Raw genomic sequence first — 20,340 nt, forward strand, 5'->3', positions numbered from 1 at the left:
CCAAAACCCACTTGTACCCCTAAAGCTATTGAAATTTTAAAAAATTGCTTATGAAGTTCTTTCGCGTTTGTCATTTTCTGGACCTGCACATGGTTTGTGTGAGTTTGAGTGTGTGTGTGTGTGTGTGTGTGTGTGTGTGTGTGTGAAGAATTTTAACTCAAATTCAATTAGCTTAATAAGTATAGGGTTATTAGTATAAATATTATTTATTTCTTCATGAGTGAGATTTGGTAGTTCATGTCTTTCAAATAATTTGTCCATTATATCTATGTTGTTCAATTTATTGGCCTAAAATTGTCCACAGTATCCCCTTTTTTCCTCATAGTATCTTTAGAAGCCATAGTCATGCCACTTTTCTCATTCTTGATATTGGTAATTTGTGTCCTCTGTTTCTTTTTTCTGTATTAGTCTGGCTAGAAATTTGTCAATTTTACTGATATTATCAGAGCCAGCTTTTGCTTTCATAATTTTCTCTATTATTTTTCTGATTTCTATTTCATTGAATTCCACTTGATTCTTTGTTATTTTCTTTATTCCTATTACATTGGGTTGAATTTAATCTTCTTTTCTAGTTTCTTAAGGTGGAACATGAGGCCATTGACTTGAGACTTGTCCTCTTTACTAATGTAGGCATTTAGTGCCATATATTTCCCCTTAATTTATGCTTCAGTAACATTCTACAGATTTTGCTCTGTTGTGTTTTCATTTTCATTCAGTGAAAAATGCTTTACAATTTCTTTTGATTTATTCTTTGACCTATGGATTATTTAGACTTACAGTATTCATTTTCTAAATAGAGATTTTCTAGTTATTTTTCTATTTTTGATTTCTAATCTGATTCTATTGTGGTCAGATTAAAAACTTGATATTTCTTGAATACTATTAAATTTATTGAGATTTTATAAGGTCTCACAAAAATAAAGCCTCATAAAAATATGGTCTATCTTGGTAAATTTTCTGTGCATAACTTGTTCCATTAGTGAGATAAATAACAATGATGTCCCACCTCAAGTGGTATAGCTCACTTTGGTGATATTTCTGCCAATGATGCAAAAACTAAAACACACCATGGAGAAACTTAAGACAAATCTATATTGAGGGATGTATTATGAAATAACTGTCCTATAATCTTAAAAAAAGTCATGATCATGAAATGCAAGGAAAGAAAGAAATTGTTATGGACTAAAGGAGACTAAAGAGACATGACATCTCAATCCCTTGTGAGTTTCTGGACTATAATATTTTACAGTAAAGAACATTATTAAGACAACTAAACATGAATGATATCTGAAGATGAGATGATAGTAATATAGTAGCTTTAATTTCCTGACCTTGATGATCTCATTAGGTTATATTGGAGAATATCCTTGTTACAGGCAACACATACATACAAAAGTGTTCAGTGGGCAAGGGCATCTTGTTGGAAATTGCCTCTCAAATAATTTAGAGAAAAAAAGATTTGCTTCATTTGGACAAGTTTCTTGAAAATTTGAGATTTTTTCCAAAATAAAAAAAATGCAGATGAAGAAACAGGAAAGACCTCGATTAGAAACAAGTCCACAGACAACCTAGGGCAGGGTCCTCAACCCCAAGACTGCAGACTGGTACCAGCCCATGGCCTGTTAGGAACTGAGCTGCACAGCAGGAGGTGAGCAGCAGGTGAGTGTACTGCCTGAGCTCCGCCTCCTGTCAGATCAGTGGCAGCATTAGATTCTCACAGGAGTGTAAACCCTATTGTGAACTGCACATGCGAGGGGTGTAGGTTGCATGCTCCTTATGAGAATCTAATACCTGATGATCTAAAGTGAAACAGTTTCATCCTGAAACTGTCCCCCACCCTTGTCCATGGAAAAATTGTTTTCCATGAAACCAGTCCCTGCTGCCAAAAAGGTTGAGGACTGCTGACCTAGGGATTAAGATTTGCAAATACGGATTTAAAAAACCTTAATAATGGCTCTTCCCACCAATTTTCCAAAATTGGTCAAAATCAGTAAGTCACACATACAGAAAGCTCATTGAATCTCAATCAAGATAAATACAGGGAACATCACACTCAGGCATTTTGATAGTCCAACTTCTGAAAGTTAAAACTGGGAAAAAAAGTTGTTAAACATAACCAAATAAAAATGCACATTATATACAGGAAAACAATGATAAGAACTACAGCTGACTTCTCATCATAAAAATTGAAAGCCAGAAGACAATGGAATAACATCTTTAAATTGCAGAAAGAAATATATTATCAATGTTGGATTAAATATTCAGTGAAGATAGCTTTCAGAAATGAAGACAAATAAAGGCATATTAAGTTAAACATAAAAGCAGAGAGAATTTTCCAACAGCATACTTATACTACATTAAATGCTAAAGGAAGTTCTTTAAGCTGAAGAGAGATGCTACTAGAGAGAATCTGGATCTACAGGAAGGATTGAAGAATATGGCACATGGGAAACGTGAATAAATATAACTATATTTTTATTTTCTTAAATTATTCAAAAGTTAACATTTTCATTTAAAAATAATAACTGTATTGTGGAGTTTATAATTCATGCAGAAATATGTATATGGCAATAATAACACAAAAGATGGATTGCAGGTAAATGAGATTATACTATTTTAAGAATCTCAAATTATGTGTATGGTATATTATTTCAAGATAAAGTCTGATAAGTTAAGAACGCCTATTGTAACCTCTAAAGCAATTACTAAAATAAAAAGTGCAGGTAGTTGCAACACTAGAAAGATGGTGGAGCAAGAGCAAAGACAAATCCCTTTGGTTCCAGAAAATCTCCTGAAAAAGAGGAAGGCTTATCAAGCCCTCAAAGCCACCCAGGCAAAGCAGGCACTTTTGGCAAAGAAGGAGCAGAGGAAGGAAAAGGGCTCAGGTTTAAGTGAATGGAATCATTTCTACATGATTCCTGGAGGCAGAAACGTGACAAGGTGCGTCTCAGATGACTAAAAGTGAAACCTCGTGCCTTGGAATCACCAGATAAACATTCCTTGGCCTTTGTTGAACGCATTGAAAGGATTGATGGCATGTTTACTGGTGCAGAGAACCATTGCAAGACTTTGCCTAAAGAAAATTTTTAGTGGTGTCTTTGTAAAAGTCACCCCCCAGAAGCTAAAAATGCTGCGTATAGTGGAACCTTATGTGACCTGGGGATTTCCAAATCTGAAGTCTCTCTGGGAACTCATTTTGAAACGTGGACAAGCCAAGGTCAAGAATAAGACCATCCCTCTGACAGACAACACAGTAATTGAGGAGCACCTAGGGAAGTTTGAAGTTTGGTGTCATTTGCTTGGAAGACCTCATTCATGAAATTGCCTTTCCAGGGAAGCATTTCCAGGAGATCTCATGGTTCTTGTGCCCTTTCCACTTCTCAGTGGCCTGTCATGCTACCAAAAATAGAGTGGGCTTCCTCAAGGAGATAGGCACACCTGGCTATCAGGGTGAACGCATCAATCAGCTCATCCGCCAGCTGAACGAGACCCAGGTGCCAAACTGCAGTAAATTTTTATCAGTGAAGTGGAAGCATGTGTTTTTGTTTTTTTTGGGGGGACATTTTTATCAAGTATCTTCAGAGAAGATTATTTCCGGCTTTATCTTCACAAACTGGAAAGGAAGGGTCAAAGAAAAGACAGCAGCTTATGTTCATGGCAGGCACCTCTCATCACAGTCCAGTTCCAAGGAAAAATTCCAGCGTTTTCTACATTGGCTGCTGCCTCGTCTGAAATCAGCACATTCCATGGAGGAAGGAAACCTGCTTTGTTTCATCTTCTATCCTAGGGTTTAATGTTGGTAAATGAGTAACTCTAGCATTTGTACAAGGCTCCCTAAGACTCATGCAGCTGTCGACCAAGCCCAGGGACATAATTGAATCTGGAGATTCCTCAGGCCTTGTTTTGAAAAAGACTTGAAATACACATAGGAAGAAAGGTACAAAAATAAATGTTCACTTGTCTCTGCAAAAAAAAAAAAAAGTACAAAGAGGTATGATTAAAAAGCCAATAGAGAAAATAGAATACTAAAAATTACTCAAGACAGGAAAGAGGAAACAAAAGAATGAAGAATAGAGGGAACAGATAAGAAAACAAGTAGCAAGATGGTAGAATTAAAGCAAACCATGTCAATAATTTAATTAATAAAAGACTAAGCACTCAAAATGCAGTTTGTCAGACAATTAAAAAGCAAGACACAGTAAAACACTGTTTAGAAGAGATGTGTGTTAAGTATTAACACACTGACAAAGGTAAGAGAATGAAAAAAGCTATTTATGCAAACATCAAACATAAAAAGGCTGGTATAGCTATATTAATATCTGACAAAATAGACAAGAAGATAAAGATGATCATGGGTCACAATGGTACAGATTATTTTTTGAACTGAATTGTGTTTTCTCAAAATTAATATGTTGATGTCCTAACCATCAAAGTGTCTGTATTTGGAGATAGAGCCTTTACAAAAGTAATTAAAGTTAAAGGAGGCCATAAGGGTGGGACCATTAGGACTGGTGTCCATATAAGAAGAGGAAGAGACACCAGAGATCTCTCTCTGCATACACGGAAGAAATGCCATGTTAAGTGATATGGTCTGTCTGCGTCTCCACCCAAATCTCACCTTGAATAGTTATAGTGCCCACATGTCAAAGGTGGGGCCAGGTGGAGATAATTGAATCATGGGGGCGGTTTCCCCCATATTTTTCTCATGATAGTGAATAAATCTTACGAGATCTGATGGTTTTATAAATTGGAGATTCCCCACACAAGCTCTCTTGCCTGCCGCTATGTAAGATGTGACTCTGCTCCTCATTCGTCTTCCACCATGATTGTGTGATTGTGAGGCCTCCCCAGCCATGTGAAACTGTGAGTCCATTAAATCTCTTTCCTTTATAAATTACCCAGTCTCAGGTATGTCTTTATTAGCAATGTGAGAACAGACTAATTCATGAAGACACAACAAGGTGGCCATCTATAAGCCAAGGAGAGAAGAGAGGCTTCACCAGAACCAACCCTGTTGCCACCTTGATCATGGACTTTCCAGCCTTCAAAACAGTAATAAAGTACTGTCTGTTGTTTAAGCCACTTGTTCTATGGCATTTTGTTAGGCAGGCCAAGGTGACTAACCCAGATGATAAAGGAGTCAATTCCTTGAGAAGAGATATCAATTCTAAATGTGTATGTATTTAATAATAGCACTTCAAGATACATGAAACAAAAAATGATACAACTACAGGGAGAACTAGACAATCATAGTTGGATGTTGTAATAACTGTCACTGTCACTTAGTAATTGACAGTACTTTTTTCAGCTCTAGTCTTAGAAGTGGCTATTTCTGCAAGGAGCTCTGGTTTCTTTTAGCACAGAATGGTATTTAGAAACCAAGGAGTGTGGTCATTGTTATTAGGGTGTTGCTATCCCTACATCTTCTCAGTAGAGATAGAGAATATATGTTATCTCTACATATATCCTCATATCTACATATGTATATATAGATATACATACATACAAGCAAACTATACACACACACATTCCACCTTTATATCTAGAGTCATTTTCTTAGTCAGTCTGGGCTTCTATAACAAGATACCATAGACTAGGTGGCTTAAACAACAAAAATGCATTTCTTACAATTCTGGAGTCTGGGAAGTCCAAGATCAGGGTGCAGAGTCCATGTCTGGTGAAGGCCCACTTCCTGGTTTGCAGATGACCATCTTCTCACTGTATCCCCACATGGTAGAGACAACAAGCTCTAGTCTCTCTCTCTTCTTAAAAGACACAGTCCAATCATGGGGATCTCTACCCTCATAACCTCATCTAAACCTAACTGCCTTCCAAATGCTCAGCTTCCTAATATTATGCCATTGGGGGTTAGGGTTTAAATATATGAATTTGGGAGAGGGATACAAATATGCAGTCCACAATAGTTCTACATACAAACATGCAGTCCATATAGTCATTCATGCATTTATATCTGTATTTTTCTACCTCTATATATTGCAAACTGAGCTCACACCAATATCTGTATTTCCACTGGGTTTATTCTTGCTGTCTTTTTTCCATATTTCCTACTCTCATTTCCAGTAATGAGAAAGATGGCTCCTATTATCCCTAGTACAATTGTCTCTCAGTATCCATGGGGGATTTGTTCCAGAACTCCCTCAGATACCAAAATCCATGGATGCTCAAATACCTTATGTAAAACGGTGTAGTATTTGCATATAACTTACACACATCTTCCTGTAACCTCTAGATTACTTGTAATACATAACACAATGTAAATGCTACATAAATAATTGTCATACTATATTGTTTAGGAAATAATGACAAGAAAAAAAAGCCTGTACCTGTTTGGTACAGTTGTAACCAGCCATTTCTTCCCCCAATATTTTCAATCCACAGTTGGTTTAATCTACAGAAACCACGAATGTGGTGGGTGACTGTTTGTTCCATCTCTCTATATGTAAGCAGTCTCCATCACCGCAACCCCCCATCTCCCATCCCTTTTGCACAGACACTCTTCTCTTCTTGCATGGAACATATTTATACAAAAAACTTTCACATTTATCCGAAATTCAAATTTAACTGGGCATCCTGTATTTTTATCTGCTAAACCTGTTAGTCCCAGAGGGCCATCCTAACTTCCGTGCTCCCGGCCTTCAGGTGACTGTGCTGCAGCGCACGTTCTCTGCCCAGCCCTGCTTGTGTCCCTTCCTTGGAAGAGGTGTTGATCTCTAGAAAGCCCCCCCAAAAAACTTTCCTGTTGCTCCTCTCCATTTCAGTCAGCTTCCGGGAACTAAACTTGCAACATCAAGCCTCTGCTTTATTATTTCCCTGGTTCTAAGACCCCAGAGGTCCCAACCCACACCCGTGTAAGCCCATTTCCCAAAGCAGCCTCGATCTTGGCCCCAGGGCCTGGGAGTGATTCCAGAGGAGCCCCTTTCAGGGATTACGGGCGCAGGACGCTGGGCCTGCGGGCCTCCAGAGGGCTCCCGCCCACCAGGGGGCAGTCTTCACCTGCGTGTGAGCTGCTTCGGAGGCCCGGGCAGGGGAAGGGGTGGGCGCAGGGATAGCTCGCTGGGGGAACCCATGCGGGGCATACGTGCGTGAGGGCACGTGAGGGCCGTGCCGGCCAGAGCCCAGCGTGCGCGGCCTTGCTTGCGTGCACACGCACATGTGTCCAGGTGCCTACGCAGGTGCCTGACCCTGGGCAAGTCGCTCCGTCATGCGGACCTCAGTTTTCTCATCTGTCCGACGAAGGTATCTTTCCATCTCTGACTGTCGGTGTTCTTTATCCAAGACTGCTCAGCATATTGGGTCCTCTCTTTAGAGCCATCTCTGTTTATTGAACAAAGGCAGGGATTCCAGGCCATTGAATTGATGTGGGGGGTGAGTGGGAGGAGACAGTGAGGCACGGAGGGGTTTTTGTCTTTTGCTCCCTAAAGCAATGCTCTTTAATTGGTTTCTAAATATTTGCATTTTTATTTTTTACAAAACTTTATTTCAAAATCATGAGTCTTTAAGTCCTATGCAAAGCTACCAGAATCCTTGGTAGTGCTTCCCTACTCATTTGCAGGAATCTGGGTAAAACATGAATTCTCAGAGCTGGTGGGACTTTCCAACGAGTTGCTTCTCATGCAGAGGCAGAAAAATGAGGGGGTCAATAGCCCAGGCCTCAGGAGCAGCCTTCTTGGCCCTTACAGGTCCTTTAATTGCTGTGCCTCAGAGTCTCTTCTGTAAAATGGGAATGTTAATAGTACTATAATAAGTGATAGTATTATTATTAAATATTAGTTGAGTGTTCTCAGCTTTGTCATAATACAGCTCTGTGACCTTGGCCCCTCTCTCAGGACCTTTGTTTCCTCATCATAAAGGGGAATGAAGCACTCATTTTGCATGGTTGTGTTGAGCAGGTAGGATGTTTGTGAAATCACCTGGTGGTACCTAGTAGGTATTAAATACCCATTTCCTTGCTTGGATAAGTATTGCTTCCCAGTCAACACTTATCTTCCCTGTTGCCCTGGCCTCAGCAAGGTGACAGTGATAAGTCAACTGATCCCTTTAGGCAGAGACCTCTCCAGGACATGTGCCTTAGATGAAGAAGAGTGTAGGCGTTCAGGAAGGTTGGGGGAGATTGATTTACTTCCTGGAGGGCTTTTTGTTAGCCCTGAAATGTCACCATGTGGTTTGCTGCTTCCTCTGCCTGTGGGTGATGGGGTAGGGGTAGAAGGTGGAGGGGGTGCAGGTGTCTTGTTGGCAGCCCCTGGAAATCACCTCTTTAGAGGGGCCGTCTGTGAGATACGACGATTCATTTTCTGTTATCCTTATATTTTTGTCTCCGCTGCTCCCAACTCCCCCCGTGTAAACAGCCTGCTCCTTTGGGATCCCTGCTTTGGGAGACTTGCTGCTGCAGGCCAGGGAGTAGGAATTGCTTTCTTTTCTTTTTTCTTCCTTTCTGGGACCCTGAGTTCTTTGAGATGTGAGTGCCTTTGAGGGAAGAGTCCCGGAGGCAGAGCATCCTTTTCCCTGGCAATGCCCAGGGTGGGCAGGACCTCAGAGTGGGCTGACTGTGTGATGTGTCTGTGAGTAGCTTTCTCTGACACTGGTTGGCACAGAAGCAGCAGAGCCCCTGGGATCCTGGGTGCCGTGTGGTCTTGCATCAGAAATCTCAGCAGTAACCAGTGGGGACAAATGGCCAGTGCCCATGCATGCACCCCTTCCAGTGATGCTGGTGAGAGAGAGGATGGGCGGGTTCCATTAATGACCAGGACCAAATTTCCTGTCTCAGATGGGATGGGGGCTCAGAGATGGATTTAACTTGATTTAAAGAATTTTTAAAAAAAATTATATTTCTCATATCCCTGAAATTGTGGTATTTGATTTATAGTTGCCATTTCTGAATTTTCCGTAGCACCTGCACAGCGTCTTGTATGCAGCAAGCACTCACTAAGCCCTTCTCCTTACCCTGCCAGTCTACCTATTAGACTAGCCCTGGTGTTCAGGACTTAAAGTAATGGGCCAGCTAGGAGCCTCCAGGGCTGGGTCTCTAGACTGCAGGTGCCATGAGATGGGTACTCCCAACAGTCCAGCCTCAGACACATTGTTCTGCTTGACAAAGCTTTGCCATTCCCATGAATGACAGCACCAAGAGCTACCATGTCTTGAGAGCTTCTGATCTGCTGGCATGGTGTGAAGCCCTTAGCATGGTATCTCATTAGTTTTCACAGCAGCTCTATAAAGTCCAGACTATATTGTCTCTATTTTGCAGATGAGAAAACTGAGTCTTGGAAAGATGGCAGAGCCAGAATACTATCCCAGGTGGTTGGACACCAGAGCCACTCGTTTTAAGCACTTAGGACAAGTGACTGATGGACTGACTGAATAAAGAAGGACAGGAATAATAAAGTTGTCAAATTGGGGAATGGCAAGACAGGATATATTTATTTCCTGCCTTTGACACCTGTCCTCAGTGACCCTTTCCCTCCCTTTTCCCCTTAGACCCCACCCAGAGAGGCTGATTTCCAGTCTGTGGGGCCCAGGGGGGAGTGAGGATCCCCTGTCTGTGCCTTCTGGACCCTCTGGGAGCTCTTGGCTGTGACTCTGGGCTGGGAGGCTGGAGCCCTATTGCCTTTTCTATCAGGGATGGACAGAGACATTCTTTTTCATTTTCTTTCCCCAATGCCATTTTGTTAAATCAGAAATCCTTGAGGAGTGAAGTCACATTTTCCATGCCCCTGAAAGCTCTGGAGAGCCGATGAGTGTTATTGTAACCAGAGGAGACTGGGGACAAAGGAAGCTTATAATTTTGTAAACGAGGCTTGGGAGTGCCCTGCCTGCAATGGCTTTCTAGGGGGAGAGGCAGAATTCGGAAAAACCAGAGGCAAGAGGAATGGCAGGACTGGCCAGCCTTGAGCCTTGCACCCAGGCAGAGACCCTCCTGCCCCCTTCTCCAGTTACTGTTTTCCAGCCTTCCCTGGGGAAGGAAGTTGGCTTGCTGAAGTGGCAAGATCTCTGTGCTTGGAATGACGCACTTAGGGTCCCAGTGCCGGCTCATTCACCTCAGTTTCCTCATCTGCAAAATGGGCTGGTGACAGATCTGCCCCCAAAGAGTCTGCCCTCAGCCTGGTGATGGGGCTGTGTTTTATAGAGAAGGAAACTGAGGCATGTGTTTTTCAGATAGGAAGTGGCAGAACTGGGAATTAGATCCCGGCAGTCTTATTCCTGAGTGGGAACTCCTAACCCTTGCTCCACAGCACTTAGGCTCACCGGAGGCCAAATCTTGTGAGACAAATGTGACCTGCGTGCTGCCACCTGCGGTCAGCCCTCTTTGCCCCAGCCTGGAGGGACAGAGGCTTCCGCTGGAAGATTAGGCTCTTAGGTCCCTTCAAACCTTAACATTCTCGGACTTTCTCCTAGTGGCCAGACTCTGTGACCTACTGCGTGGGAGGGAAGCTTGGGGACAGGTGGCCCATTGCAGCCCCTCTCAAATGAGGTCCAGGCAGGTGGCTGTTGCTTCCTTTTGCTGGCCATGGCTTCTCACTAGGCTTGCACAAAAATGGAGAGAAGACCAAATAAAGCTCCTTTGAGGACAAATGTCTTGGACAGGGCTGGGGGTGGGGATCCAAAGATGGACAGAACCAACCCCCAACCCTTGCAGGGCTCCAAGCCTGCCTGCTTCCAGGCTGCAGGTCTTCTGTGCAGGCTGGGGTTGGGTGTTCAGGGCTGAGGGGGGCAGGCATGTGAGTGGTTTGGGGGAAAGGGCTGGGTGGAGGGGAATGGGTTGTTCACATTCAGCCTGGGTCTGTCACTGAGCATGCGTTCCCTTGTCGCTACAATTCTGGCCCTAGTTATCCTACTTCTTTAGCCCTGAAGCCCTAAAGCTGCCCCCTCCAGCAGGTGGCTGAGATTTCCCAGGTGGACTCCAGGGTCCTCCTCACCCAGGCCAGGCTGCCCATGAGGAGCCAAAGGGTGATGAGGATCTGCCTGTTTCCTCCGTGAGAGTTCCTCTGTCACTGGCACGGGCATTGCCCTCCTCAACTTGTGAATGGAAACCCATTCCAAGGGGGGTCTGGCTTTGCCCAGGTGGGTTTGAGATCCCCTACTCAAGCTGCCGTCATCTCCCCTCCAAAAGCACAGGCTCACTCACAAAGCTCATCTCAGCAGGTTCTCCTCACAACCATGGCTACACTCTCCTCTCCCTGCTGCCTTCTCTCTGTGTGTATATCTCAGTGTCTCTGTGTCTCAGTGTCTCTGTCTCTCCGTGTCTCTGTGTCTCAGTGTCCCTGGCTCTCAGTGTCTCTCTCATGTTGTCTCTGTCTCTCAGTGTCTCTGTGTCTCAGTGTTTCTGTCTCTCAGTGTCTCTCTCATGTCTCTGTCTCTCAGTGTCTCTCTCTGTCTCAGTCTCTGTCCCTCTCAGTCTCCCTCTCAGCGTGTCTTTGTATGTGTCTCTCAGTGTCTCTCTGCGTCGCTCTCTGTGTCTCTCTTGATGTGTGTCTCTCTTGCTCTGTTTCTCTCTCGGTCTCTCTCTCTTTCTTCCCCTCCCCTCCCTCTCTAATTTAATGGGACTTGTCTCAGTGTGAGGAAAGCATCTAATTAGTCTTAGAGGTCCTCCTGTCCAGAATTTCTAAAGCCGTGCTCATGACAAATGTCCCAGGCTTGAACGGGACATTTGAGAAACTTTGGGCCAAGAAGAGCAGCGCAGAGCCACCCAGAGGATGGCTGTATAAAATGGGGTTACAATAGTGCCTTACCCAGAAGATTTGAGATAAACCACTTAGAACAGAATTCATGTGTGGAGGCCAATACAAAACATCACCAAAGTTAAGCTGCCTTCCCTCTCCTCCTCACTGTAGGCTGCTCAAAGCCTCTACTATGCTAAGGAGAACAGAGAGTTCCAAGAGGGTTGGTAGAGTTGCAGCATTTCCTAGGATTATTTGTCCAGTGAAACCTCTTGCTATGGAGCATCTAGTGGGGTCAGAGTTCTTCAAATCATAGTTGGGAAATATTGCTAATCCAAGCCCCTTATTACAAAGGGAAGTGGAAGTCTCCCCAAGTCCCTAGAGCCAGCTGGGGCACACAATCAGGAGGCTGGGCTCCAGCTGGGGGAGCAGCTGAACTTGGCTCCAGGATAGCACCCACGGGCCTCCTGTGGTGCTCCCAGGAGCCTTGGCAGTGTCCCTCTAGGGAGTGTCAAAAGCCCCGGGAGGCATGGGGTGTGCGCACCTTGTAAAAATGACCCTGCTGTGGATGCCGGGGCTTGCGCCCCCAAAGATGGGTTGCCAGAAGCCCATGAGAGTGGATATTGGAGGGAGGGGCGGCTAGACCCTCCCTTCCTTGTGTTTCTGTAGGTGAATCCTCTCTGCTTCAGGGAAGGACTGATAGGGCTCTCAGAATTATGTACCCTCCTGGCCCCCAGTCTGGAATCTGGAAGCTGGACTCTCTCCCTCCTAGGTCTGTATCATAATCTTTTTGGTGTTGATCTCTAGGAAAGATGATGCCTGCTCACCACCCCCTCTTAAATTCCTCTTCTGCCTTCTTTGGAAGGTCCTGGTAATACTCTAGCTGCCATCACCTCAGTTGTAACTTCTGAATACCATTAACCCCCTCTCCTGGCAGCTATGACCTGGTTAGAGTCTTATTAGGTTCCCAAGAATAATGAGGTTATCACCATTTTTTTGCCCCTTTTCTTCTCCCAGAATAGCTGGTCTTCTAAAGATGCTGTTCTTGGCTGGGTGCAGTGGCTCACGCCTGTAATCCCAGCACTTTGGGAGGCCGAGACGGGCAGATCATGAGGTCAGGAGATCGAGACCATCCTGGCTAATACGGTGAAACCCCATCTCTACTAAAAATACAAAAAATTGGCCAGGCATGGTGGTGGGCGCCTGTAGTCCCAGCTACTTGGGAGGCTGAGGCAGGAGAATGGTGTGAACCTGGGAGGCGGAGCTTGTAGTGAGCCGAGATCGTACCACTGTACTCCAGCCTCGGACAGAGCAAGACTCCGTCTCAGGAAAAAAAAAAAAAAAAAAGAAAGATGCTGTTCTATTCTTTGCTGCTGCTGCTGCTTCTGCTTCTTCTGCTTCTTCTTCTGCTTCTTCCTCCTCCTCCTCCTCTTCCTCCCCCCCCCCCCTCCTCTTCTTCTTCTTCTTCTTCTTCTTCTTCCTCCTCCTCCTCCTCTTCCTCCTCCTTCTCCTTCTCCTTCTCTTCTTCTTTCTTCTTTCTTCTTGACAGAGTCTTGTTCTGTCGCCCAGGCTGGAGTGCAATGGCATGATCATAGCTCACTGCAGCCTCAAACTCCTGGCCTCTAATGATCCTCCTGCCTTGACCTCCCAAATTGCCGGGATTACAGGTGTGAGCTACTGCCTTCTTAGCTTCTGTTTCTGGGTCACTATAGCTTAGAGCTGGTTTGCTCCAGAACTAGCCCCTGTTGTTGACTTCAAAACTCTTCTAACCAGGGAAGAAGAAACCTGGTGAGGGAGAATATAATCCTCCTACAGTCCATCTTCCAAAGGGGAGTTCCACTGCCCCAGTGTCAGATATCCACTTAGATTTCTGTAGCAGCCCTTCTTTGTCTTGACCAAATGTGCTGACTTGCAGGGTGCTCTGTGCCTGACTGGGAGAGCCACTCCCTTCTCATCACAGCCTGTCCTCTTCACTCACATGGGGTCTCAGCCCACTGGAGAGGGTGGCTCGGTGCTAGTGATAGCCCAAAATTAGGTCTGGAGGGCCCCCGGCATAATGAAGGGGCCTAAGAATGCTCAGACTCTGGTGAAGCTGGCAGGTAGGGCAGGCTGGTATGAGCCTCCACTCACCTGTGAGCTGGTATCTGCCTAGTTGCTTGGTCTAGGAGAATGGATGACTCTCATTTTGAGTGCTTGTTGGGGGCAAAAGAAGGGAGGTAGGCTATTTCTTATTGTCTATGCCAGGGCCATAGGAACCTGAGGGGCCAGGCCATACAGAATAGTTCCTTGTATGGGAGGGAAGAGGCAATGGTACCATGGCATTGCAGGTCCCTGTCCCTGTCCCACCTTCAGAGCCCTTGGGAGTTCTTTGGCTGCTCTGCGACTCAGGGGTCTCGAAGGCCCAGGCTGGCTCTGCACCATGTTCTGGGTGGTTATGCACCAGAACCACCGCACATGTGTCAGATCTGCTCCTATGGCAAGGGCCAGGCCTTTGCCCTGTAGAGGCTGCAGGGCACACAGAGTCCTGCTTACCACCCATATGTCCTTTCCGGAGTGGATGCCAGCAGCCTGCGGAGGCTGTGGGATCTCACTGGAAAGCCAGGGCTGGGTCCAGGAAAGTTGATTTTCCTCTCCTGAGATGCTTGCATGGGCCTCAGGCCAAGCTCTGCTGAGGGCTGGCGACTGACTGGGAAATGTTCAGCTCCCCTGTCATTGTGGACTCCAGTGGCAGCCTCTGGGGAGGAGAAAATCTGCATGGAGGGCAGTGCAGGCTAGCCTTGCTGATGAGACAGAACAAAAGGGAGGGGGGTGGGTTACTGGAGAGGGGACAGAGGATGTTCCTCAGGGGTAAAAGCGCTGACTAGTGAATCTGACCCAGGAAGAGGAGGAGGCAGCAGGAAGGGGGAAGGAAAAGCAGTGGAGATATTGGAGGAGCCAAAGGGGGCACAATTGTTCCTCCCCCGAAGGGGAAACCGTGGGGAGCAACAGCTGGAACAGGAGTGGAGCTTGGAGGGAGACAATAATGGAGCTCGATGCTTTGAGATTCAAGATGGCAGTACCAGAAAGGTTGACTCCACTTGGTGAGTGGAGAGGCCTCAGGACAGGCAGAGGAAATTCTCTTTTTGGAGTTTGACTCCATGTCTTGTGGGCTTTCACTGAAGTGCAAACCCATGAGGGCAGAGATTCCTCTCTGTTTTGTTCATTGCTTCAACCCCAGTGCATAAAATAGAAGCCAGCACAGATTAGATTCTTAAAAAAAAAGTTTGTTGAATGATAAATAGTTTGAACACAGGGATATAAGAAAAGGAGCATTATATCTTAGGGCAAGAGCTAAAAGTCTCTTTGAGATCTACTCTGGGGCCCTAGAAATGCTTGACAAGAAGTAGTTTGGGGAATATTTAGGGTCATCCCACTGCAGGGAGCAAACTGAGGGAGACTTTTAACTAGGGGAGAGGCAGGCAAGGTAGACTGTGCTGGGGGTGATCCAGGCCAGAAGACAAGGGATAGGGGGTCATGGCCAAGGTGAGTGGATAGAGGAACAGGGTATGGAGTCAGATGTCACACCAGGTGGGCTTAGCCTACCTTCTGGGGCTCTGGAGAAGGTGATCTTCAGGAGTTTAGGTGGCCCAGGGATGTCTGTACCCCAGCAGCAGGGCCTCAGAGCAAATCAGGAACAAGAGCAAGACAAGGGGGCTGGGCATTTGGAGTTGGGTCTCAAAGCAGGTTACCAAGACAGGGCCTCAGGATGGGCCCAAGGCAGGAGGAGGCCAGTGACCATGCACATAGGCCTCGGGGCCTCAGGGCTGCAAGGCCAAAGGGAGCTGCGTCCCAAGGTGGGGGATGAAACTCCTTTCTTTGGCTTACTGTAAGGATTCACGCTGGGATTTGTGACCTGGTGAGCTGCAGGTGGGGGTTTGAGGGACCTGTGACTCTGTGGTAGGAACAGCAGAGCCTCAGACATTGGGAAGCAGACAGGGTCCTCACATTGGGCACATCAGCAGCAGGCATGGCGTGGACAGACACAAAATAAAGAAGTTAGCTGAGTGGACAAGAAAGACCAAGGAGGGTGACCGTGGAGGTCACAGGCAAAATGGAGGCCTTTGTGTGATGTGAGAAGCAGGCTCTCTTTTCTCTGTGGGACAGACTTGGATTTCTGTGCTCAGCGCAGAACCAGTGCACAGTCTTTCCAGGGATGAATAGTCCTTTCTGTGTGGCAGAGAGTGCCTCCAGCATCCGAGAGTGGCTGGGGAAAGAGATGAAAGAAAGAGGTGACTTGGAGATAATTGCAGACATGGAGTATTGAACACTTGCAGGAGGAAGCAGGCAGGTGTCATGTTATACTAGGAAAAGAAAGTAAATTTCCTAAGGCCACAAGCATGTTGGTGGCACAGCTGGTCAAGACTTGGGTGGGATGTGCTCTCTGCCACCCCACACTGCCCCCCAGGCGCCCACGCAGAAGTTTGGAGAAAAAGAGTCCCTGAAAGGTGGCTGAAGTCAGTGAATAAATAAATTAATGGAAAGGGAATGTGTTTCCTGATCCCAATTTCAGGGAGGGCAGCTGGGGAGGAGGCCAGGGGTTTGTACTCAGGAACTGCAGCCTCCAGAAGCCAGGCAAATCTGAGCCTTTCCCCGGCATCTGAGGAAGCCATGGATAAAGCCATCCATCACTTTCTCAGTGGTGTGGAGAGCTCTGGCAGCCCCAGAGTGAGGCAGGAAGCCCCACTTCATGGCACTTCCAGAGGGGTCTGATATTTGTTTATGCGAGACATGGTCCAGCTAAGAGTGACTTGATGATTCAGCATCTCCAGGGTGGGTGACGTGGGAGGAGGCCAGCCTGGAGGGTGGGTCCTTTTCTGTTGGCCAGTCCCTGACTCTTGGAACTCTCCCTGCAATATCTGAGAGAGCAAGAGCATTTAGTTATTCATTCCACAAACACTTCCTGGAAACTGACCTTGTGCCACGCATGGGCTAGGAGCTGAGCAAAGAATGGTGAGCAATGGCAGGTGTGGTCTCTGCTCATGTGGAGCTTTGTGTCCAGTGGGAGAGAGAGGGTTACTCAAATAATCACAGACTGGGATGTGCGTTCTAAGGAAATTTTGAAGTCAGGGAGGGTTTCTTCGGACAATAACACCTGTGTTGAGATAGGAAAGGTGATTAGACTTTTTCTAGGTGAGGTAAGGTGGTGTGAGAGAAGCCATGAGTTTTCCTCTGGGGAGCAGCATGGGCTAAGGCCCTGTGGCAGATAGAAGCATGGTGTGTTTGATGAAAATCTGAAGAGCAGGGAGACTTATCAGGAGGTGGCTGGATACTTGGGCAAGGGCCCAGGTTGTGCGGAGTGAGAGGAAGGCTTTATCTTCTTCCTAAGAAGCAATGGGAAACCTTTGAGGGCTTTTAAACAATGGTAGTGGAGGGTGGATGTTTAACATGATTAAATACGCACTTTGCAAAGCTCCCTTTGGCTGCTCTATGGAGAACATATTTGAGAACAGAGTGGATTTAAGGAGACCAAATAGGAGGCTGTGTAAATCATCTAGGTGAAGGATGACAATTGCTGAGACCTGTGCAGATGGACAGAGATGCAAATTTGAGAAATATGATAGCAAGTATTTATTTAGTATTTACTATGTGCCAGGCACTGTCCTGTGGGTTTTACATGGTATATTTAATCCTCACAATATGGTAGATACTATTCTCCTCATTTAAAGATGAGGAAACAGGCATGTGGAGGTTTAGTAATTGGTTGAGCCGGGGTTCAGTCTGGGAGCCCATACTCTTTTTAAAATTTATTTATAAATTTCTTTTAGTAGAGATGGGGTCTCACTATGTTGCCCAGGCTGGTCTTGAACTCCTGGTCTCAAGCAGTCCTCCTGCCTCGACCTCTCAAAGTGCTGAGATTACAGGTGTGAGTCACTGCACCTGGCCAGGAAGCCCATACTCTTAACCATTATCTTTGCTACCTAGTGGCTAGGATATTAGGAGATGAGAATGAGAGGACTTGATGTTTGATTAGACTTGAGGGGTGTGAGCATGAGAAAAGAGAGGGCCCAGGCTCCTGGCTACCTTAAGTGGGTACTGTTTACTGTAATAGGCACCAGCTGAATGAGACTGGGTTTGGGGTAGGAGTTCATAAGTCTGCCCGTGGACAGTGTAGTGGTTTTAAAATAGTCCACAAATTCTTTGATACTCCTCCATTCAAGAGGTGGAGCTTGATTCCTCTCCCCTTCATTGTGGGCTGGATTCAGTAACTTGCTTCTAATAAATGAATTATGGTGATAGTGATCACGTCTGGTTTTCAAGGCAGGTCATAAAAAGCACTGTGGCTTCCATGTTGGTTACTCTCCCTTGGAACACTCACTATAGGGGAAATCAGCTGCCATGTTGTGAGAGGGCCATGTGGCAAGGACCTGAGGCCTCCTGCCACCAGCCAGCACCAACTTGTCAGTATGAGAGTGGGGTGAGCCCTCTTGGAAGCAGATCCTCAAGCCCCAGTCAAGCCTTCAGATGATACAGCCCCAGCTAACATCTTGACTGCGCCCCGTGAGAGAACTTGGGCCAGAACCACTGGCTAAGCTGCTCGTAGATTACCGATGCTAAGAAATTGTGTGAGATGGTAAGTGTTTGCTGCTAAATTTGGTTATAAGTTGTTATACAGCAGTAGATAACTAATACAGACAACCAAGAGTAGGTGTTGGGTAGGCATTTGTTGTGACTTGGAATTATAATTTGGAAGTTGACAGCATTTCAGTGGTGGCTGAGCATGTAGGAGAAGAGAGTAGAGGCCCACATCGGGATTTGAGAAGTTTTGTCCTTAAGTGGCTCTGTAGAGAAGGATGAAGGCCCTGAAGGGGACTGGGAAATTGGATGGTTTGCAAGTTGGGCTCCGCATTGACTTTGGTCCTGTGAAGGGGCCTCAGGGGGTGGATGGAAATTTGATGAGAATCTAGCCCTGCCAAGTTTCTACTCTGATTCATCTGGAGTGACCCTCCTTTTTCTCTTTTTAGCAAGAGGTCTAGTAAGATTCACTGGGCAAAAGCAAAGATCTGATGCTGAAATATTGGAAACTACTAATCTAGTGCAACCACTACTTTTACAAATGTGGAAACCGACTTGCCCAAGGACAGGCAGCTTTGGACACAGGTCTCCTGGGTCTAGTGTTCTTCCCACTGGGCCTCCTTGCCTCCAGCACCTTACAGTGGGCCTGGGGGAAGAGAATTAGGGGCTGTGCAGAGGACAAGATGGGGTTCCTGCCTTTGACATTCTGTCCCCCCAACCAGGCACACACTGGGGAACAATGACACCCCCCCCATGCCCTGCGTGGTGCCTTCTTCTCGAACAAGGCAGGGCATGAGCTCATTCCTGGCTCTGCTAGGCATGTGGCTTACCAAGACTGGTCTTCTCTAAGCCTCAGTTTCCTTATCTGTAAAATGGGAATGAGGATTCATCCTTCTTCACCAGGCTGCTGTGAGGGCCAAATGAGGTCCTAGTAGGCCAGAGGACTTTTCACCAGTGAAGTGCAGTGCAGTTGGAACAGGTAGGTCACTGCTGGCCAGGGAATCTCAACCTCTTCAGGCTGCCTCGGGCAGAGTGGGGCCCTTGGGGCCCTGGAGACCTGGCAGTCCCCACATGGTATGAATCTTTTGCTAGAGCAAATCCAGGCCAGCTGCTCTGAATGTTGGTGCTGCCAAACTTTCAATAACCTGGGACCCCTGCCAGTCAGGATGTTCTCCCTGGGTCTGATTTGCAGTGCAAATTGACTCTTAGCTGTTCCAAATTCTCTTGGCTCTCGAGTACCCATCCTCAGGCCCCATCATCCTCCAGTCCCATCCCCCATTCTGTAACTCTGTCCCCCCAGTTATCTCCTCATCTAATTTGGAATTATCAATGGTAGAAATCAAATAGTGTACCCCCATTGTTTATACGGGAGACTCAGTGGGGTCCAGGAAAGTGATGTGATTTGTTCACAATTACACTGTCCTTTACCATTTTCTCTTTGATGAGTTCCTTTGAATGATGTCTGTGATCTGCAGCTTTCCACTTAATTTTCCTGTTTTTGGCCCTGGCCCCTAATCCACCTACTCTTCCCTGACTACCCAGCTGATGACAATGGGACCATTGCTTTCATCTTTACCTACCTGCACCACCTCTGGTGGCTGACTTATACAATCCCTTGGCTGTCGAACCCAGTCTGGGCTTATGGCTGTGCTTCCAGAGTTTCTTCTCCTCTGATCCTCTGAGGGTGGGCAAGGAGCTCTTAGAAGAGGAGACAGGAAGCCCCTGATTCTGGGCACCTCACTCCCCAGCCCTCCCCGTCCCTCCCACCCTCTCAAGCCTCCAGGCTGTTTCTGAGGTTTGGAATCAGTAGAGAGTTTTCCCCTGACCCTATATTTTATTCTCCCACTTCTCTTTGCTTGAACCCATTTGTAAGCAAAAAACCATTTGGGGTGTTGTGTTTATTTTTTCCTTGTTCCACGGGAAATTACTCAGAATGTATAAGTATGTGTTTTCCTTAGAAAATAGATTCCTTTACATTTTGGCTTTGTGGTTCCCAAAGCAAGTGGACCCGCAGAGACCCAGGCTGCCAAGAGGGCTTCCCATCCGGGAGCCCTCTTGGCTTCAGAATTACACCCTTTCTCCTCTCAGGACCAGTCACCCCCTCCAGCCCCTT

General features: G+C 46.2%; 1 pseudogene; it reads left to right on the forward strand.

Annotated features, from left to right (window-relative positions):
- The first annotated feature begins 2,731 nt into the window (after positions 1-2,731).
- LOC116810721 (large ribosomal subunit protein uL30-like 1) lies at positions 2,732-9,546 on the forward strand (annotated as a pseudogene).
- The last annotated feature ends 10,794 nt before the right edge of the window (positions 9,547-20,340 follow it).

This window comes from Hylobates moloch, unplaced genomic scaffold (genome assembly GCF_009828535.3).
Source record: "Hylobates moloch isolate HMO894 unplaced genomic scaffold, HMol_V3 SCAFFOLD_1, whole genome shotgun sequence".
In the NCBI taxonomy this organism is placed as follows: domain Eukaryota; kingdom Metazoa; phylum Chordata; class Mammalia; order Primates; family Hylobatidae; genus Hylobates; species Hylobates moloch.